Here is a 17,672-nt window from a genome sequence, read left to right as displayed (position 1 = left end):
ATATAAATAAATCATTAGTTCTATACTGGAAAATATCGGGAATAGAACTAGCACCAGGAAGTAAAATATTCACAGCAAGATGTAAAAATCTATATGTCTTAACAACAAAACATAAGATAGCAGCTAAAAATAAAATAAATAGAATTAAAATAGAAAATCCGTTCGAAAGAATAGTATCAGTTATAGACAACAATGACTATAGTTATAAAGAAATAGACATAGAAGAAGATTTAGAAATAGTAAAAGAAAGATTAAGCACATCAAAATGAACAAGTGATGAAATACCAGAAACATCATCAAGAATGAGTACATCAAGAAGAATAGATTACACAACTCCACAAAAATTAATAGAACAAAAAATAGAAGAAATAAACCCACATCATTATTATATAACAGGAATAATGGACCAAAGAAAATATTTAATATTAATAAATACAGGACAAAAAGAAAATTATGTTATAAGAGAATTAATACCAGAAAAAGAAATAGTAACAAAAGAACAACAATGTCCAGAATTATCAAAAACACTAAGAAAAAGTGAAGAAACGACTGAAAAAGAATTAATTATTGGAGGAATACCAATATTAATAAATTTCAAAATATATCAAGGAGATAAAAACATTACACTAGGAATAAAATGGTTAGAAAAAGTCAAACCATATAACTTAGAAGATAGGCAATTAACAATAAGTTATGAAAACAAAAAGATAATAATCAAAAGAACCTTAATATAATGCCAAAAATATATATACTTGCCAAGATAATAGTAGAAGGATATTATAATAGATATTATACACCTATGATGGATACAGGAGCAGAAGCTAACATGTGTAAACATAATTGTCTACCAGAAAATAAATGGAAAAAGCTAAAAACCTCCCTAGTAGTAACAGGTTTTAACAATGAGGGAAGTATGATAACACATAAAGCAAGGAATCTAAAAATACAAATATGGGATAAAATATTAACCATAGGAGAAATATATAGTTATGAATTCGCAAATAAAGATATATTACTAGGAATGCCATTTTTAGATAAGTTATTCCCACATACTATAACAAAAACACATTGGTGGCTTACCACCCCATGTAAACAAAGAATATGAGCAAAAAGAGTAACTAATAAATTGAGAAAAACAACACCCTGGATTAAAGGAAGTGAGAAGATCACCCAGAAATTAGAAAATATAACACTAAGCAACCATAATATAGAGATAATCATTTTCTCAATAGACAAGATAAAACAACTCCAAGATAAATTAGAACTACTATATAATTATAATCCCCTACAAGGATGGGAAAAACATAAAACGAAAATAAAAATTGAACTAATAGATGAAAATAGTATAATAACACAAAAACCTTTAAAATACAATTTTAATGACCTAACAGAATTTAAAATACATATACAGGAATTGTTAGACAATAAGTACATACAAGAAAGTAATAACAAATACACTAGCCCAGCATTTATAGTAAATAAACATAGTGAACAAAAACGAGGAAAAAGTCGAATGGTTATAGATTATAGAAATTTAAATGCAAAAACAAAAACATATAATTATCCAATACCAAATAAAATACTAAAAATCAGAAAAATACAAGGATATAACTATTTTAGTAAATTTGACTGTAAATCAGGATTTTACCATTTAAAACTAGAAGATGAATCTAAAAAGTTGACAGCATTTACGGTACCACAAGGATTTTACGAATGGAATGTATTACCCTTTGGATATAAAAATGCACCAGGTAGATACCAACATTTTATGGATAACTACTTCAACCAATTAGAACTGCATAATATATATAGATGATATACTATTATATTCTAGAACAGAGAATGAACATATAAAACTACTAGAAAAATTCATGCACATTGTAGAAATATCAGGAATTAGTTTAAGTAAAAAGAAAGCTGAAGTAATGAAAAATCAAATAGAATTCTTGGGTATACAAATAGATAAAAATGGAATAAAAATGCAAACTCATATAGTACAAAAAATAATTAACTTAAACGAAACACTTGATACAAAAAAGAAGTTACAATCATTTTTAGGATTAGTTAACCAAGTAAGAGAATATATTCCTAAATTAGCAGAAAATTTAAAACCATTACAGAAAAAATTAAAGAAAGATGTAGAATACCATTTTGACGAAAAAGATAAAATACATATAAAAAAGATCAAAATTATGTGTCAAAAATTACCAAAACTATATTTTCCAGATGAAAAAAGGCAGTTTACATACATAATAGAAACTGATTCTAGTGATCACAACTATGGAGGAGTTCTCAAATATAAATATGATAATGAAAAAACTGAACACCATTGTAAATATTATTCAGGATCATACACGGAACCACAATTAAAATGGGAGATAAATAGAAAAGAACTATTTGAATTATATAAATGTTTGTTAGCATTTGAGCCATATATCGTTTATAACAAATTTATTGTAAGAACAGATAACACACAGGTAAAATGGTGGATAACACGGAAAGTACAAGATTCAGTAACAACGAAGGAAATAAGAAGGCTTGTATTAAATATACAAAATTTTACATTTACAATTGAGGTAATAAAGACTGATAAAAATGTTATTGCAGACTACCTATCAAGAAAAAGGTACCCAAACTGATGACAGCCAAGAAACAAAAGATTTATTTGCAATCCTTACTACTCTATCTTTATAGATGGATAGTATGGGTAAAAGATTACAACAGCTAGAGGAAAGCAAGCCAAGTCAGCAGAATGACTATAAAGATGCGGAGCTAAGTCGATCGGAAGACTCAAAATTTCCAGAGTTAGAGGGAGACGTTGGGAAACTCCATAAAACCCATAACAATGTTTGTTTACATATAGCTGCAGGTACGAGTAAATAAGTTAATAAGAAGCCATATACCAATGCCAATTTGAATAACATATTTGATAAACCAATTACTCCAAAAATACCAAAAGAAACAATGACTACAACACCACAAACCTCAACCTATGCAAACAGTCTACACCAAAATAAGAAAATATACAACCATATTACCCAGACCTATATTGAAAACATATACAAAATCCAAACATTTCTAAACCTTAACCCCAGAGCAACTACTACAACAAATCCAACACAAGACTATATAACCCAAAAACTCCAAGGATATAATAGACTAATTGCCCAACCAAAGACCAGATCCAATCTAGTAAAAATATGTTACAATTACGGATTATTTAGCACAGTATATACCTATGATGGAGAAGAGATAAGTGGAATACCAGAGATATATAAAGCATTTATTACATGTAAAAGAATTACAAAAGGGAACCTATTTTTTATAAAATTCTATACAGCACCAGCTGAGATACTATACGATGAAATAAAACCTCTTATACAGGTTGTAAAAATAGGATTGACACGAGATATGATAATACCAGAAGAGATAGAACAAAAACCAGAGATACCAAAAATCGAGATACCGAGTTTTTATGCCAACAAAAGAATAATTGGAATAGCAACTATTATCCAAGAATTAGCCAACAATTATCTACAGGAAAATGCCATTTGGAGCTACTACTCAAGAGATCAACTAATGATATATGCAAATTCAAGGGAACTACGACAAGGAGATATGGATGAAGTCCAAAAATAGATTTTTATCATTATTAAAACCAGAGATGCAACCAACTACAAGAGCACTAAAGAAAGGATTTATTTCCAATGAATTACTAACAAGATACTGCAAATTAGTAGGCAATAAGTACCCAGATCATATATGTTCAAAGTGCAATGGAGAAGATAATTATGTACCAAAACTACAACTGGAATAAAGATACCAGCATAAAAACAAAGGAAGAAGACAGCTATGGCAAACAGAGTATGTAAAAAGTCGTAAAGTAAATAGTACGAGTCATATTCATGAACAGTAAAGGTCGTTCATGAAGGGTCGTTGTTTATAAATAGTAAGAGTCATTTGAGTATGTAAAAAGTCGTAAAGTAAATAGTACGAGTCATATTCATGAACAGTAAAGGTCGTTCATGAAGGGTCGTTTGTAAAAAGTAAGAGTCATTTGAGTTTTCTATATATAGTCTGTATCCGAGAAGAAGGAGGAGAAGCCTCACCTTCTCTCTTATAGAAATTTTAATTTAAGTCTTTCATAATAACAACTATGGAACATTCAAACGAGCTACAAGATCAGGTATGTTTATTCATAGTCATGTCTAACTAAACTTTTGTATTCCTTATAATCTCTTGAATATCATAACTGTTTATCATGTTATAGTACTGTTATAAAGAACATCTTGAGAAAGTTTGTCATGCCTAATAATGCTAAGAGTAGTTAAGCCCAGACTATGTCATCCTAAGGTCGAAACCGGTAGACAAGGAAGCCGTTTAGGGGAGTAGACAGAGTTGAGGCACTGTTAGGGAAAATGATTGAAGCAAGAAAAGCATGGTAGTGGCCAGAAAAGATTGTTCAGAATAACTTATTAAAGGATGATAAACCCTATGATAAACAAAGAGGTTAGAGGGAATATGTTTAGTAAACACATGATAAGAATAAATAAAAATAGATCTAATGAGCAACCACACATATCTACTAGATGACAATGATGATTACAAAATACTCATATTGTATACTTTTAACCAACTTAATAACGATATTAGAAGAAAAATTTACGATATTTTAGTTACTTTTGAAATAATAAACATAATGGAAAAAGGATATACAGAACTAATTCTATCAGAGAAAATAGACGAATTATATTTATATGAACTCCATTTATATTCAGATTAATGATCAGCTACGAATATCAGCAGTACTGGTTACGAACTTTAGAAAATATAAATTTATTAGAAAAATTATTAAGAGAAAATATAGAAGAATATCGAAAAACCCAAGATATCTAATACTTAGAATACACGAGAGAAAATATAAAAGAAATTTTAATGTTAATTCCGCTAGCCGCAAACCCTCCGTCTTTCTTTGCAACTGACGTATCAAATTATTAACCTTCGAGGGTAGAAAACGAAACATGCATCCCCTCGAAACAAAGGTTACCTGTCTCTCGAGGTATCCTTCGTAGTTCCGGATTCGGCTCGCCTCCTATCGTAGGTATACTAACTCCTCTACCCTTTTATCACAAAGAAGCCTGAGGGATTTCTCCCCGTCCAAAAATTTCCGCAACTGGCTTCACTGCGGAGCAGCTCGGACTTAAGCTTATCAAATGCCTATGAAAAACAAGCTCAGTGAGAAAATAAAAATTCAAACTGAAAACCAACAAAGTCAATCAAAACTCACCGCAGAATATAGTCGTTGAGCCTCCTCAAAAGTTGAGCGTGCATCTACTGGCCTAGTCTCATTGACCCCAGTCGAATCACTCTCGGAGGGGATATGATCGCTCGATAGCTCGCTTGATTTAGGTGGCCCCTGGCCTCGAACTCCCCTCGAAGTACCTTCGACGGGAAAAGAAGATGGCGGCAGAAAATCTTTATCCCTCGAAGTACCTTCAATGGGAAAAGAAGACGCCGGCAAAGAAGGAACCATTTTCCCGAGGCTAGAAGCCTCGGGTGCTGCAGGCTCAGCTTATATATCTTCTTTGAACCTCCGGGCAGGGATTTCCTCGCTATGAGCACCTTCTCCCTTCAAGGATTCCTTCCGTTTGTTATTATTCCTCGGCCCCGAAGCAGACAACCCCTCCTCCTCTCCGAGGGGACACGGTCTCACCTCAGGAAATTCTCCAATGCTTGCGGCGACGGAATTAATACACATAAAAGAAAGTACCTTTCAAAGAAAATAAACCACACAGCACGTACAGTGGTGTTTTGCCTCCCATCTACCCTTCGATAGGTCTCGCCACTTGCACTCATCGTAGGTCGAGCGAGATGCCAGCTTCCAAGTCCAATCCGCCAGGTCGGGGACCTTGTATGGCATCTAGGGAATTGTTGTACAAAAGAAAAGGCAAACATCTTTACGGATTCCGCCTCCACCATGAACAAAATGATTAAAACACAAGTGTACCACTTACGTGTGAAATTCTATTTCTTAGGAAATGGAAGGAACTCCACAGGGATAATATCGATAGTCTGCACTCAAAAGAATTGACTCATCCACCCTTGGCCCTCATTTTATTCATCGTTGGCAACAAAGGGACTGGTGGATCGACATCGTAAAGCTATCAGGCCTCCGTAATGAAAGGGTCGGTATAATCTGATTAGATGGCTAAGGGTGAACTCGAGACCGGCTTCCTCCGCAAAGAACCTCATCATCAATACTATCCTCCAGAACGACGGATGAACCTGTGCTAGGGTAGCCCGATATCTTCGGCAGAAGTCGAGCACAACTCTATCGAGAGGGCCCAATATGAAAGGGTACGTGTATACGTTCAAAAAATCCTCTACATGATCCATGATGTTCTCTTCCAGGGAAGATACCTGGAGTACCACCTTTTCTCCCTATCCGCAGTCTCTCCTCACTATCTCGAGGTGTACGTCTCCTATTGATGAAGTGAACCTCGATGCATGCTCCTAATGGCCCTCAACATTGGGAGGTCTCTATAACGGAAGGTCCCTCCTCGAGAAAAAACATCTCGAGGTTAGCTCGCCGAACACTAGCGGTGTACCACCGACCGAGCGGGAAGTAGAGGCGAAACTATCCTCTTTTTGGTGAGCGGGTTTGGGTGTAGCAGCCATAACTATGGTGAAACAGGAGAAGGGAAATGAAAACTTAGGCGAAAACTTTGAATTAAAATAATGAAATAGCTAACGTAAGGAAGAAGAGCTCTATAAAAAGGATAGATGCTCAAAGTAGCGGAATCCTCAAATAAGGGGGGAGCAAACTCATAAATAGAGTGAGCGGCAACTGTACGCATACTTTAAAGGTCGATTAATTCTAACTAGGCCATTAATACTTTAGGGGAAGTGTACAGGAGGGACCATCTCGGTCACTTCATGACCGTGCCATACGAATGACTCTGTCGTACAACGTTCGAGGGGTCAAAGATTCCCATGTCTACCTAGCCTCGAGATGGTGCCCGATCTTGAGGATCTCTATCAAAATAAAATTGGGCTCTAAGGAGCTATCGGCATCAATCTAGCCTCGAGACGGTGCCCGATCTCGAGGATCTCTATTAATATAACTATGAGCTCTAAGGAGCTATCCACATAAACCTAGTCTCGAGATGGTACCCAATCTCGAGGATCTCTGCTATTACAAGCACGGGTCATTCACCTAATTCTTTGTCCCCCGAACTACCCGAGCCCGAGTCAGTTCTCACTCGAGGGTTATCAATAAAGCCTCAGGGATATCTTCATCTCTAAGTTCAATTTGAATGCTCTCTCAATTATTTTAAGCCCGAGGGCCACCCGAGTTCGAATGCATCCTCGCTCAGGAACTATCTATAACGCCTTAAGGCTATCTTCATTCCAAGATCAAGGCCAATTTTTGCTCAGTTGGAGGTCACCTGAGTACGAGCAAACTCTCATTCGGGGACTATTTGTAAAGGCCTAAGGGTTACCTTTATTTTTAGATGATCAAGCAAACCCTCACTCAAGGACTAGCAGCGAGGCCTAACAAGGCTAAGCCCTATCCCAAAGATAATCGAGACCCAGCTCTCACTCAACTCAAACTCAGAGGGCCCGGCAACCTAGGTTTGTATCGGATCAATCCAGGCTTAGTCCGAGGGATGACAAAGAATTTCAAAGAACATCATATTAACCAATCAAGAACCAAAGGAATTCTTATGTTCGGGTCCAGTATTCAGACCGATCGATAAAATCGCACGCGTGGATTTTTCAAACACAGGCAAAAGGGGGATCTAGCACAAGGCAAAGACATATTGGAAGAAACTTTTGCATTAATAAACGATGATTACAAAATTCCACGAGGGGTCCTTACACAGAAACAAAGAAGCAAAATACAACAGCTAAAGAGCCTAATCTACTTTTGAGGGTATGTCCTCGGGAGCGACATCTATGAGAACCATTTCCTCGAGGATCCCATTTCGATCTTCAGAGCAATATCTTTGAGAGTCTCTTCAGAAGCAACTATAGCCTATCAAAGAGCAAAGGCTTTTAAGCAAGCAGGGTAAATTATGGTTTGGTGAAAAATTTGGCAAGTGTGGGTCTCGCCAGCACTACTATTGTGAAGCCATTTATTGAGACGTTATACCCCGTGGGATGCAAAAGTTAGTAGATGATGCCACATCACTCCACGGAAAGCAAAAGTAATGAGGCACCACACCAGGTTGAAGTTAAGAGAGATGAGAAGCGGTTTGCACTCCATATATCTTTTGATTCGGGAAATTTCGAGGTCTCTCTCTCGTTATCTCGGGCCAACATCAACCCAGTATAATCCCACTCAGTGGGGAAGAGCTCTGAAAAAGAGCCATGGTATAACTAGCAATACCGCTACCATGTGACCTTACGATCACGGGCTTGAACCATGGAAATTAGAGTTTGGATAAGGATGAAGAGAAGAAAAGGGTTAAAGGCTGTTGAAGAATGACTGGGTGTAATTTTGGTTCAAGTAACCTTCCATTTATAGAAAGATAGTAACGTAACTGATGGCACAATCAATGCTTTGGGGAACGTATCAACAGGGGCAATCAATGACTTTTAGGGAACGTATTAACAGGCGCAATCAATGCTTTTTTGGAAACGAATCGGCGGCGATATCACCGCTTTTAGGAAAAATAAACCGGCAGTGTATTGAATACTTCTTGGAAGATGAACCGATGGGATGTTTCAGTCATCACAAAAGCTTACATCATAAGCATGATGTCATCGTAAGAGGCTCGATAATGTCGATGTCAAAGTCATTTCTTATCATTCCACTCTAAGAAATGTGGGGACTATCTGTATACGGCTAAAATCAGAGAGTCCGATTTTAGGGTCATCGTGGCATTCCATAGCTCATTGCCAAAAGGCTCGAGGCACAGCTCGAGGTTTGATGAACCAGAAGGCTCGAGGCACAGCTCGACCTCGGGGAAGTACAAATTGATGGCTATGATGAACGAGTGGGAGATTCCCAAGGCAAGTGGTTAGAGCTGGCCAAGTCTATAAGAATAGGAAAGGTTCGTACCGTGGCATTAAATGGCTATACCAGCCGTATAAATTTGTAATAAATGCATATTTACTATATTGGGATTCCCCCACCTATATAAAGGTGACCCTTATCAATTTGTAAAGACAGATGATATTCAATAAAGAACAAGAACATTCTCTACTCTATAACTTAAACATATTCTCCCTTGATTTCATTGCTTATATTTATTGCTTACATTTATTGTGTTTCATTGATTGTTCTCCATTTATTATTCATCACTGATCATAAAGAGCCATCATCAAAGCTCTTAGGACTATTATCCCTCCATCGATTGTCCTCGATCAAGCCTGTCTAGCTCGACCTCGAGGCCCCGCTTAGGCTGGTCCGAGACCCCGACTTGCAGCTGTTCGGCTTGAATAACTACACTGCCTCTTACCCTTACCGTTTTCTTAACTCACACTTATCATCTATTGCCTATCAACTAGCATAAAAATAAATCACATATTTTTAGAACCACAAAATCAAATCTAATTATAATTACCATTTTCAAGATAAACATATAGAATTAATGAAAAACATGTCTGCCAAATACCAACATTTCTAATTCAATTCCAAACATAAAACACCACCCACAACCTGTCTATAGAGCCTCTAAGTACAACTGAAGAGTAATATGGAAATGCTAGCAACAAGGCCCCGACTATACCTCAAAACACAGTACATGAGAACAAAAGATACATGACCCCAAAATGAAGTGGGGCTCACCAAGTCAGCTGAAGAGAGTGCACCACTATCATTGATCAATACTGCCTGCTATAGAACTACCTGCATCTATTAAAGATACAGCGCCCCCGGCAAAAGGAACGTTAGTACCGTCGAATAGCACTAGCATGTAAAGCTAAAAGCCTACTTCCAAAACAGAATGACCATATTAGAAAAGGAAAACCACAAATACAGCAAGTCACAATCAACAATATCCAAATGCCCAATTTAAACATAATAATTTTCAAAATACGAAAATAATATATATTTTTGGTTGGGAGATAATTAGCACCGATATACCACCGTCTTTGTTAGCACGGAGTCTGATCACGCCCGATCGGCTAGGCCATCTTCCCACGAACAATGTGGTTTGATATGTGATGCGAAAGAAATTTGTTACCAAGAGTAGTACCACTATGTGCGCAATATGGAATCTGATCTCCACCCGATCAGCTAGGCCGCCTTCCCACATATGTCGTGTGGGTTGACTTTTCCAATTGATAGCTATTACCAGTTTCATCCCAATTAAGGGGAATAATCACAATTTCACCAATATTTCAATTTCATCCCAAATAAGAGAATAATCACAATCCACCTCTATACCGGCACGTGTAGTTTCAGGTGTTGGCCTTATGACCCACCCTTCCTCGATTTTGCTAATGATACTCCCAGAAACATTTTTGATTTGATTTTCACACAAAGGTAACATAAATACAATTGTACTCACCTCAACACACATTGTATGAATTCTTATTAGTATTTCCAATCACTCACAACAACAATATTTCCTTGGCTCATTTGGCCATTCACAAGATTCTTTATTCCTGGCACGGTGGCCATATTTCATATTTCATATTCTCACCTCCTTCAATTTCAAAGATCATCATCAAATATCCACATATAGAATATTTCAGTAATCATATGCCTCAAATTCATTAGTAATGAAAAATTTAAACACAAAAAGTTTCTTCCCAAAGAATGGGGCATACCGACCAGTAATAGAAACACACATCAAAATCATAAACAATCAATACACCATTTTCTCTTGCAACACTCTTTCCCAGAAATGACAATGTACAATTTCAACACCTGAGTATGTAAGAACTCGAGCCACACTGAATATATTTATAAAGCGAGGCATTAGTTAAAAAAACCACTTATGGGCATGAATTGAGTACAAAAGCTTTTAGGCAAATCTATCTTCAAAATCATTTTTAAACAGTTAAGTTGAGGCTCATTTTATAATCTTTATCACATCCTCTCATTTAATAGGCACCACTAGCCACAATTATTACTTAAAATCTTGGCACGTTGGACACACTCTATTTCTAATTCACTTATTTCATTTTCAAGCATCTTTATAGATTATCAACAACAATACATTTTCAATCAAGACTTTAGGTACACATATGAGCAATTTAGAGCCTTAAGCATATCGAGTTTTTCTCACCCAATTGGTATACTAGTTTTCATTTAAAACACGACTCAAAGCCATAATATTTTAATACGCAAACCATACTTTGAACATCTATCTTTCGACATAAGGATCATTCGGAATAATCAAGTTTATAGGGGATAAACCGGAATATAGTAATTAGGAATCTTGAGCCAACCATACTTGAACTTACGGGAACATTATATAATTCGATTCAAAGAGAGAAAGTTTAGCCAACATACCTCAAATTCACCCCTAAGTGATATTACAATGATCCACTATACTAAGAAACTTCAATCTACAATAACAACATCCAATGGGACCAATATTAGTAACAAATTCAATAATTTAGGCCATTTAGGCACTTCATCAAACTTCTAGTAGGCATAAGTCTCTACATCTCTTAACCATAGTATTAGCTCATCCAACTACCACTATTTACCAACAATTTATCCCACCATTTTTCCTAAACAATTCATAATTTCCAACATCACATACATGACCATCCATCCACACCCAACCAACAAAATTCCATCAAATAGTCACCTTTCAATCTCTACAATGGTTATGTATTTAAATTAGAAACTTATGGCTTCCAATCACCATATCATAAGTTTCAATACTTAATTCATACTCATATTACCATAATATATCCATGCATGTAAGTCTAAGGGTGTAGGGTTACCTTTTGGAAGAAATCTTGCAAGATCCTCCTTTGAGTTCTTGAAGAAATTACTTGAAGATCTATGTATTTTATGGAGGATTGAGTTTGTTTTAGGGTGGAATTGATGGAATGAAACACAAAATTAGTAGGTATTACTCACCTTGAAGATGGGGGGGAGTTGAAGGTAATGAGAGAGTGGAGGAAAACCCCAAAGTTCGGCCAAGAGAAATGGGGAAAATGAACCCTGAAATGAGTATATAATGTTTCGGGCACCATAGGTGGCGTGGGGTGCTACCTGTGGCGCTGGTTCCAGAACCTCAAGATACCCAGCTCCAGGGATAGCGCTCTATGCTATCCTGGGCACTGGTGATGGAAAATCATTTCTATCTCGCCCGAAAATGGGCATAACTCTCTCATACAATGTCTGAATTCGATAATTCTTTTTGCTATAGCTCCATAATTTCCATACGGATCTAATGCTTTAATAAAAATAAAATTTGAAGCTCATTTGGTTAATTTTATACCACTTATTCTTGAAGAAATAACGTTGAAAAATCCTAGAAATATCAAAATTAAATTCCGTTACCATCAAAAATCCACCTGAGGCTCTCGGGACCTCAACCAAATATACCAACAAGTCTTAAAATATCATAAGAACTTATTTTATGCCTCAAATCACATCAAAAAACACTAAAAACACGAATCACATCTCAATTGAAGCTTAAATGAAACTATCGAATTCAAACTTCTACATTCGATGTCGAAACCTATCAAATCTTGTCTGCTTGACTTAAAATTTTGCACACAAGTCATAAATTACATAATAAAGCTATTCAAATTTCCCGAATTGAAATCCAAGCTCGGTAAGGTTAAGGTCAACTTTTGGTCAAACTTATGAATATTCCAAAAATTCAACTTTCCAACTCGTTCCAAGTAACTTCTCCCCACTTACAAACCTCCTTGATATGTTCCGAAACACTTTTCATGCCAAAATAATGTGGTTCCACCCTATAGGTCTCCTTTATTTACTCAAATATGTTATTCCTGAATACCGATGTGGTACTTTAAAATCTTAAATCATTAGCAAATTTTAATGGGGATGCTATTGGGCTTTGGTACGATGTTTTTGTATACATATATGGGTATGACAGGGCCCAGTCCCATCCTTTATACAGTTGTATACTCTATTAGAGGTCTGCAGACAGTCATATATAGTTGGATAGTATGTGGCCTTGTCGGCTCACCCTATTGTATTCCACACACACACATACACACATACACACACACATATATATATGTATATATATATATATATATATATATATATATATGTGTGTGTGTGTGTGTGTGTGTGTGTGTGTGTGTGTGTTATATGTCTTTTGGGCATGTGTCCTCATGTATGTTATTCACATGATTCAGTAGATTATTGACAGATGTTATGCATGGCCTACCCTTATTTCATGTTTATATCTTAGATGTATGCTTAGGGGTGTTCGATAGGTAGGAATCATGCGCTCATCACGACCCTTCATTATGAGTCGTGACACTAGGTATATCGGACCTATTGAGATTCTTGACAGGATTGGAGAGGTGGCCTACAAGCTTGGACTGCCACCTATTCTAGCTGTATTTCATCCAGTATTCCATATTTTAATGCTCCGGAAGTATCACGGAGATCCGTCTCATATGTTAGATTTTGGCTCAGTCTAGTTGAACAAGGATTTGTCTTATGTTGAGGAGTCGGTGGCCATTTTGAATAGACAGGTTTGAAAGTTGAGGTCGAAGAACATTGCTTCAGTAAAGGTTCAATGGAGGGGTCAATCATTCGAGGAGGAGACTTGGGAGACCGAGCATGATATATGTAGCCATTACCCTCATCTTTTTCACCACTTCAGGTATGTCTCTATACTCGTTCGAGGACGAACATTTGTTTTAAGAGGGGGAGGATGTAACTACCCGGCCGGTCGTTTTGAGTATTTTAGCCCCGATTCCCAAATTTTTGCTACCTCTATGTTGTACTATGGATATGCGATTTGCCGGGGGTGTTTGGTTTTGGTTTCGGACGAGTTTTGGAGTGGAATGGGACATATAGTCCCTAGGTTGGAGCTTTAAGTTGAAAGAGTTGACTGTAGTTTGAATTTTGTGTAGACAATTTTAGAATAGAGTTCTTATGGTTTCAATAGCTCCGTATGGTGACTTTTGACTTAGGAGCGTGTCTAGATGTTGACTTGGAGGTTCGTAGGTCGTTTCGGCATGAATTGTGAAACTTAGAAAGTTGAAGGTTTGGAAGGTTGGGAAATTTGACTGGGAGTTGACTTTATTGATATTAGGGTCGGATTCCGATTCCAAAAGTTGGAATAGGTCCGTCATGTCATTTATGACTTGGGTGCAAAATTTGAAGTCAATCGAAGTTGTTTTGTTTTGCTATGAATCGGCATTGGTTTCGGAATTCGGAAGTTCATAGTTTCATAGGCTTGAATTGGTGTTGTGATTCGTAAAATTGATGTTGTTTTATGTGATATTTGGCCTTGATTAGGTCTGTTAGGTGTTTTGGAACTTGTTGGTACATTAGGACAGGTCCCGGAGGCTCCGAGTGTGATTCGGATCAAATCTGGAACAAGTTTGGACTTGTGAGATAGCTGAAGCACTGCTACTTCTGGTGCAATCACACCTGCACATTTTGGGCCACAGGTGCGTCACTGTAGGAGCGGCCCTCGAACCGCATAAGCATGTTTTGTCATGGCGAGCTGGGACCGCAGGTGCGGTCAATGTTCCACAGAAGCGAACTCGTCGATGCGACGAATGCATCGCAGAAGCGGAGATGGCCAGGTAGGCCTTGGATCACAGAAGCAGACAGTGTTCACATAAGCGCTTAAACAAAAGAGATAAGTCCACAGGTGCGAGTCTTCTGGGCTTAAGTTGGAACCGCACCGGAAATAATTTTTTCGCAGGTGCGACTGAGTGACCGCAGATGCAGATTCACTGAGCAGAAAAGGCCTAGTTCGAGGGTTTGATATCAGAATCCATTTTTGGACATTCAGAGCTCGGTTTGTGGTGATATTTCGGAAGATTTGCGTGGAAATCATTAGGATAAGAAATTCTAACTCGATTTTTGTTAAATTACACAAATCTATTGTTAATTTAATCATTTAATTAGTGATTTGATTTGAAAATTTGAGGGAAAATTGTGAAAACTTCTTAGGCTAATATTTGGGGATTTGAAAGGTGATTTGAGGTCGGATTAGAGTAATTATTATAAGGTTAGACTCGCTATCGAATGTGAGCTCAGAATTTATAATTTTGGTCAAGTTCCGATACGCGAGCCCGAGTTGACTTTTTGTGTTGACTATTTATTTTTTTGCAAAGATAGTAATTTTAGTGTTCGAAATAGTTTCCTATAGTTTATATTTATAGTATGAAGTTGTTTTGCTATATTCGAGCCGTTCGAAGTTGGGTACTCGAGGAAAAGACCTACTAATGGATTGAGTTTGCGTGTTCCGTGGTAAGTGTCTTGCCTAACTTTTTGTGGGGGAATTTCCCCTTAGGATTGGTGTTGTTTTGTGTTAATTGTGACATGTGGAAGCCATCTACGCAAGGTGACGAGTGTGTACACGGGCTAGAAAATAAAAATTTACCGGTTTTAGCTATGTAGTTCCCCTTCACGCCTTAATTGAATTATCTTATCATGTTGTATTGATCATCATTAGCCTATTTTCACATGTTCTACTTGTCTTATCTCTTACTTGTTAATTTGTCTACATGTTTAGTCGATGTTTCTGCTTCCTTTATTCTATATTCATTATTTATCCGTTGAATTCTTTACTTGAAGTTGTTACTCTTGGAATACCTTGTTGTTGGAATTGGTATTGAGTTATAAATACCGTGATTCACATTGAGGCAAAGTGTTAAGTTGTGAAATACTATTCCGTTGAGTTATTCACTTCTGGTTATTATTGTTGAGACTCTTGTGTACATTATGGTTAAGCCACGTGCTCTTTATTGTGAAAACACTGTTGTTGTTAATTTCTTTGGCAAGTTGTGGTATTGGGCATTTGAGGTACGATTTGTGTTACATTGTGATATTGATACGCATGGGCTCTTTAATGTGAAAACACTGTTGTTGTTGTTGTTGATTTCTTTAGCAAGTTGCGATATTGGGCATTTGAGGTACGATTTGTGTTATGTTGTGATATTGATACGCATGCGGTGGTATAAGTTTTTGGGGTTGAAACACATGCGGTGAGACAAGGTGGGCTTGCTACGCGTGGCTAGTAGGGAAACTACTAGAAGTCATGCGGTGCGATAAGGTGGGCTAAAAGGCGGGATGCTATTTCAAAAAAATAATTTTCAAAAGTAAATGCAAGGCTCCCGCGGTGATATAAGGAAAGATTGTGATTTATTCTTGTGATTTAAGACTACGAGGCGGTACCTCGGTAGTAACTCTTGTTGGTATTTCTCCATTGTTGCACTTGTCTTTGGTTATTTTGTTTCCTTAGCATATCATTCCTTGTTTTCTCCGTGTTACATTATTTGTTTTAGTTCTATATAGCTAACCTTGATATGTTATTGTTGTTTCAATTTTATTGCTATCATTACTACACTGCCATACACTTGTACAGTTTTTCTTATTTATTCTAGTAGGTCCTTGACCTGACCTCCTCACTACTCTATCGAGGTTAGACTTGACACTTACTGGGTACAGTTATGGTGTACTCATGCTACGCTTCTGTATATCTTTTTATGCAGATCCAGGTACCTCCTACCAGCCCAGGTATTAGAGAGAGCTCAGTTGCAGAGACTTTAAGGTATACATGTCAGCGTCCGCATGCCTTGGAGTCCCTCTCTACCTAGACTATTTTATTTTCCTTATCCATTTTATAGACATTGATGTATAGGATTATGCAGTACTACTATTTAGAGCTTGTGACTTGTATTCAGTGGGTCTTGGGAGTTGTATATGTTGAATTGCAGAGTTTATTTTATATAGTTACTGAGTTTTGAGACTTTAATTATTATTTCAGTTATTTATGCATGAACGTTAGGCTTAGAGACTAGGTGTCCTCATGACATCCTACGGAGGAAAATTGGGGTCGTGACAGGATTATAATAGTATGGTAGTAATATTAGCTTCTTGTTTTTTATTTGTAGTTAGTTTTGTATGTTAGCTTGCTTTAATAATTAGTAGTATACAAATATAGACTTGTAATAGAAGTTGGATAGCTAAATTTGAATTAAAAAAATTATGGACTTTTCCCAATGATGGATCTCTTGGACAGCTTTCCTGAGCGATTAAGGTCCAATAAGAAACCAAAAATATCTTTTTTATTTTTAGTTAGTCATAAGTAGATAATAATTCGCTTTGATTTTTCTTTCATCATTGGTTATTTTTCGAGGGATGTATCTTGAACTGGATATTTTTATTTTTAGAATAAAGTTGAATGAAGAAGATTTGAATGCTCCTAGGTGCGTTTTTACCTGTTTGATGCTGGCATAGTTAGGCCTTAGCATGCGAGTTACCTTTCAACAGGTTTTCAGGAAAATTGATGTCTTAGATAAATTGGATAGCCTATTAGAGATGCCTTCTCTCAATTTCTTCACTTGTTTGTTCATTTTGTGCTTATTGTTTAATATTTCTTGACTATGTGATTATTTGCTTTAACATTTGAATTGGAACAGAACCGTTCTGAATGGGACATGTGCATTGTGTGACATGAGGTCTTGATTGTATTCTGTACTATCATGTGTTAGTCTAGAACTTGTCATGTATGTTAGTTAAAGCG

General features: G+C 36.7%; 1 pseudogene; it reads left to right on the top strand.

Annotated features, from left to right (window-relative positions):
* The first annotated feature begins 2,694 nt into the window (after nt 1–2,694).
* On the top strand, nt 2,695–3,639 carry LOC138889734 (uncharacterized; annotated as a pseudogene).
* The last annotated feature ends 14,033 nt before the right edge of the window (nt 3,640–17,672 follow it).

The sequence above is a fragment of the Nicotiana sylvestris genome, chromosome 4, assembly GCF_000393655.2.
Source record: "Nicotiana sylvestris chromosome 4, ASM39365v2, whole genome shotgun sequence".
NCBI lineage: Eukaryota > Viridiplantae > Streptophyta > Magnoliopsida > Solanales > Solanaceae > Nicotiana > Nicotiana sylvestris.
Note: the sequence above shows the minus strand (reverse complement) of the source record. Positions and strands in the feature narration are given on the sequence as shown.